Source organism: Arachis duranensis, chromosome 6 (assembly GCF_000817695.3).
Source record: "Arachis duranensis cultivar V14167 chromosome 6, aradu.V14167.gnm2.J7QH, whole genome shotgun sequence".
In the NCBI taxonomy this organism is placed as follows: domain Eukaryota; kingdom Viridiplantae; phylum Streptophyta; class Magnoliopsida; order Fabales; family Fabaceae; genus Arachis; species Arachis duranensis.
The window spans coordinates 45,484,472-45,490,582 of record NC_029777.3 but is presented as its reverse complement, the minus strand read 5'-3'; positions in this window follow the sequence as shown (position 1 = coordinate 45,490,582).

Below are 6,111 nucleotides of genomic sequence, written 5' to 3'. Positions count from 1 at the left end.
TAACTCGGAACGGAGAAGGCTTGGATCTCCCAACATTTTCTTCGTGTCCAAGTGAGGTGCCCGACCCCATAAACTGCTTACCACACCCACAAAAGCCTGCTCCACCTCATCTAGACTCTCAAAGGTATACTTAACAGACACTACATTCTCCTGCCAACGAAGAGGAAATGAAGGCTCCCCACTCTCATCTAGAAAGAAAGGTCGGACGTCTCCAGTAGCCCGGACCTTGAAATAAAAGTTCTTAAAATCATGAAAGGACTCATCATACAGGGTACAAAACTTCCTTCCCTGGTTAGCCCTAAAAGAGACCCAAGATACCTTCCCTCCACCCGACCCCGGCTTCGTCAACACAAACAAGTAGGAAAAAAGAGAAATAGAGGGAGCGACGCCCAAAAACTGGCACAAAAGTTGAAACAGCTTTAAAAACGCCCAAGAATTTGGATGGAGCTGCGTAGGGGCAAGGTTACAAGACCATAACACCTCGGACTCCAGATCGGTAAAGGGAAGTCGGACACTCAGCTTAGAGAAAAAACAATCATAAGCATAAAAGAAGAGCTTCTCGGAACTATCTAAGGGCGGGAAGCACACTCTCTCCTCGGAATCCGGGGCTACTAGTTCATAATCCCTCTCAGACTCTCTATCTTCACATATGCTACATTGCCTACGAAACCTAGCTAAATACTCAGAATCTACCACAGAGGGGACTCTTAGAGGAACAGGATCTACCCAACCAAGACCACTTGGAATCTTGGTCGACATCGCCTGAAGAACCTTTCGAGACATAAAATTCTTACCTACAAAGAAGAATACAACAGCAAGCAAAAATCACATAAAGAAGACAGCGAAAACCCAGTTAGCCAAGCAAGAAACAAAAACCCCACGAAGAAAATACGGCAACCCGGAACAAAAAATACCAGAGAACAAAAAGAGCCCCCCCATATACAAACAACAAGCAATGGCGGCGCCTCTTTTCGGGGCAACCCGGGCATAAAGAAAAAGAAACAAACAAGAGCCACACAAAGAACAGAAGCATATGTGCACAAAAAAAGAGAAACATGGGAACGAACCTGGAAGAAAGAAACGAAGACGACAAGCTCCGAAGCAAGGAGAACGAAACGTACGGCGCAGAAGGAACCCCAGAAAGACACACGGAGAGATTCGGGGAAGCAGAGCAAAGAGAAAGAAGAAGCAGTGCTCGAAAAGGATAAAGAAAAACAAAAACGCAGAAAAAGAGGAAAAGGGGCAAATAAATAAAGCCTTCACAGAGCCCGAACGGAAATCGAGGAAAAACGGTAAAATGCAATAAATGCAGGAACGGCCATTTTTGAATTTTGAAAAACTACTATGCCCGAGCACGACCTCCCAAAAAGGACGAACTCGGGCAGGGGCACTGTTCATACCCTGACCGGGGTCCTCCAACTCGGCAAATTCGTGAGAGGTCCGACCTTGTCCTAAAGCTTACACCTAAAGGTCGGACCTCGGACAAAAGAACAAGGAAGGCCCATCAAAAGGAACGCAGCCCAAGCCTAAAGGCCGAAAAGGCCTAGAAAAGGCGGTTCCACAAAGATAGAGATAAAACTCCCAAAGATAAGATAAGATAAGAATATCTTATCCAGGGAAGATCACGGCCAACTACTATAAATACACTGGAGCACCCAGGTATGGCATTCATTCACATTCTACACATATCTGCTTGGACCCATGCTAACTTAAGCATCGGAGTGTCATTGCAGGTACAACCACCAACCACTCTGCATATCAAGCTCGGGTCACTAAACCCCCACCTCGGGTCTAACCAGACGACCGAGCTACACGTTTCAGGTAACCCTCGGAACAGTTTCATATTAGACAAGTTCGGAGGTGGCTAAAGTTTGGGAAAGGTGAAGAGGTTCTCACCTCCGCAACCACCTTACTAAAAGTGAACATTGAACCGTCACTCAAAGAAGGCATTAGTCATACTCCCACCAATCTCTCTAACAACTCTTCTTTTGTTTTAGGAACTAACACCATGGATGCTCCGAGGAGAGTTACCATCAAGGAAGCGGGTGCACCGGATTATGTCCTTCAACCCCTTCATGTAACTCATCCCAACTTGAATGCTAACTTTGAATTGAAGACCGCTTTGATCAACCTCCTACCTAAGTTTCATGGGCTCCCCGCACAAGATCCTATTCGACATCTCAAGGACTTCCATCGCATATGCTCAACTACTAGACGGGAAGGGTCCGATGAGGTTGCTATATGGCTGTTTGCTTTCCCTTTCTCTCTTGAAGACAAGGCTAAAGAATGGTTCTACACCCTATCTAGTGAAGTTACCTCCGATTGGGACCTACTTAGAAGAGGATTCTTGGATAAATTCTTGCCTCCGGAGAAGATGGATAGGCTAAGGAAGAAAATGTCTTGTATTGTGCAAGGTGAGACGGAGCCACTCTATGAGTATTGGGAACGATTTCGTAAGCTACTAGATGCATGCCCCAATCACATGCTTGACACTCAAGTATTGCTCGGATACATATGTCAAGGGATGCGAGAACAAGATAGAACTCTCTTGGACACCTCTAGCAACGGGTCTTTGTCCAAATATAAAACAGCGGAGGAGGCATGGCAACTTATCATTGACCTAGCCGAATCCAATCAACATATGAGACGAAGAGTCAACCGTCCAAGAACCGTGAATGAGGTATCAACTAGTAGTGAAACCACCGCTCTAACTCAATCTTTGAATGAAATGACATCCATCTTAAGGCAACTCCAATTGAACCAACAACAACCACAACAACCTCAATCATACCAACAACAACCCCCACCCCATCAACAACACAACCAACAATTGGTCCCTCAAAAAGTATGTGGCATTTGTTCTTGCTATTCTCACTACACGGATGAGTGCCCAAGCCTTCAAGAAGATAACACTTTGGCGGCTACCCATAATTTCTATGACCGCCCAAATCAAGGGTACTACCAAGGCGGTAATTCCAACCAAGGGCACCCTTATCAAGGAGGAAGCTACAATCAAGGGGGAGGGTACCATAATCAAAATTGGAGAGACAATCACCAACAAGGAAATAGGGACAACAACAACAACGGAGGAGGTCAAAGATGGAACAACAACTCACAAAATTTCTCACAAAACCGGCCACCATACAACCAACAAAATCAACCATACAACCAACAAAACCCACAAAGAAACTACCAAACATAGCAACCACCACATCAAAGACCACCACCCAACCAATCACAAGCTCCTCAACTCACATATACACCCACTCCCTCCAACCAAGACGAAACACTCCGGACCATTATTCAAGGCCAAAAGGAACTACAAAACACACTTGCTTCCGGTCTCACCGGCCTCACCTCTACACTACAAGCTCTTCTTGCACGCATGGATACATCATCAAATTCCACCCCTCAACCCCCAATCCAAAGCGTTATTCCCTCTCAACCTCAACCCAATCCGAAGGGGGGTATTAATGCTATCACCCTTAGATCCGGAACACAATTAAAAGAGAAGGAAGCAAGGGACTCCAATCCCATCACGACCACCCAAGAGGATGAGGGAATAGATATGGAAGAGGTAGAGGAAGAGGAGACACCACAAGTCATAGTTGAGGATGAAGCCCAACCAATAAGAGAGATAGCCAAGCCCAAGAGAACTTTGGAAGAAGAAGAAATTGCTCAACCACTCCCATTTCCAACACTTGCAAAGAAAGCTAGAAAGCGCATGGAACTCGACCCAAAAATGGTAGAAATGTTCAAGAAGGTTGAGGTAACCATTCCCCTCTTTGATGCTATCCATCAAGTTCCTAGATATGCGAAATTCCTCAAAGATCTATGCATCAACAAGGATAGAATTCTTGAATTGGAAACCATCCCATTGGGGAGTTCTATTTCCGCTTTAATAGGAGCATTGCCGGAGAAGTGTGATGATCCGGGCCCTTGTATGGTCACGTGCACCGTTAATGGAGTTCAATTTATAGATTGTATGTGTGACCTCGGAGCATGTGTTAGCATCATGCCGCTTTCCGTCTACCGGATATTGAAGTTGCCACCACTAAAAAGGTCGACGGCAAGATTTGTCCTAGTGGATAAAAGCATAATAACCGTAATGGGTGTTGCGGAAGACGTATTGGTGAATATCAAAGGGTTGGTGTTTCCAATTGACTTCTATGTCCTTGAAATGCCATCAAGCGAAACCGAGAGAGCATCGTCTATTCTACTTGGAAGACCATTCTTAAGAACCTCTAGATTTAAGCTAGATGCCTACTCGGGAACTTATTCATTTGAAATAGATGGGAGAGTTGTAAGTTTCAGCCTAGAGGAAGCAATGAAGCATCCACCGGAGAATTACTCTTTATTCCGGTGTGATCCAATTGACAACATGGTTGCCGAAGTGCACCTTGCAAAGTTAGATGAGAAGTACATGATTGAAGAAGCAAATGAAGACCCAAGTAAATCAAACACCACACACTATACAAAACATCCGAAAACTCAAACTTCAAAGAATGAAAAGAAGATGGAATTGAAGCCTCTACCACCCCATTTAAGATACTCATATCTTGATGAAGCCCAAGAACTCCCTGTGATAATTGCAAAAGAGTTAACCCCTCAACAAGAAGACAAATTGCTAGATGTATTGAGGAAAAACAAAAGGGCAATCGGGTGGACTTTGGCAGATCTAGTGGGAATAAGCCCCCAAGTATGTGAGCATCGCATATTTCTTGAAGAAGGAGCAAAACCGGTCCGACAACCTCAAAAGAGACTTAATCCAACCATTCTTGAGGTTGTGAAGAAAGAAGTCACTAAGCTACTTGAAGCGGACATCATCTACCCCATCTCGGATAGCGAGTGGGTAAGCCCGGTCCAAGTAGTGCCAAAGAAGTCCGGAGTGACCACAATCAAAAATGAAAACGGTGAACTCATCGCGACAAGAGTGCAAAATTCTTGGAGAGTATGCATAGACTACCGAAGGTTGAATGCGGCCACAAGAAAGGATCACTTCCCACTACCGTTTATTGATCAAATGCTTGATCGACTAGCCGGTAAATCATATTATTGTTTTCTCGATGGCTACTCCGGTTACTTCCAAATTCACATTGCTCTAGAGGATCAAGAGAAAACCACATTTACTTGCCCCTTTGGAACGTACGCTTACAAGCGTATGCCGTTTGGCCTATGCAATGCACCGGCAACGTTCCAAAGGTGCATGATGAGCTTATTTGCGGATTTTCTAAAACAATGTATGGAAGTTTTCATGGACGACTTTAGTGTATACGGTGATTCATTTGAACATTGCTTAGGCAACCTTGAAAAAGTCTTAGAAAGATGCACCAAAACAAACCTTGTATTAAATTTTGAAAAATGTCATTTCATGGTTAAATAAGGCATTGTTTTGGGACACATAGTTTCCAAAGAAGGCATCTCTGTAGATCCGGCAAAAATAAATGTCATATCTAGTTTACCTTACCCCTCCTCCGAGAGGGAAGTCCGCTCTTTTCTTGGACATGCAGGATTCTACCGGAGATTCATCAAAGACTTTAGCAAGGTGGCCTTACCTCTTTCTCGATTACTACAAAAGGACACTGAATTTGAGCTAAGCAAAGAATGCATGGAAGCATATGACAAACTTAAAGTAGCATTGACACAAGCCCCTATTGTGCGAGGACCAAATTGGACTCAACCATTTGAAATCATGTGCGATACCTCAAATTATGCAATAGGAGCCGCGTTAGCACAACGCGAAGGTAAGAATCCCTACGTTATAGCTTATGCTCCCAAAACATTAGACGGTGCCCAATCCAACTACACTACAACCGAAAAGGAACTCCTAGCCATTGTTTTTGCTTTGGACAAGTTCCGAGCCTATCTTCTTGGTTCCAAGTTTGTAGTGTACTCGGATCACGCAGCACTTAAGTATTTGTTGACCAAAAAGGAATCGAAACCGAGATTAATTCGTTGGGTGCTTTTGCTACAAGAATTTGACTTGGAGATCAAAGATAGGAGTGGTTCCCAAAACCTAGTGGCAGACCATTTAAGTCGCCTCGAACACACAAAAGGCGACACCACCCCTATCAATGACTCTTTTCCTCTAGATGGTTTGCACACAATCTC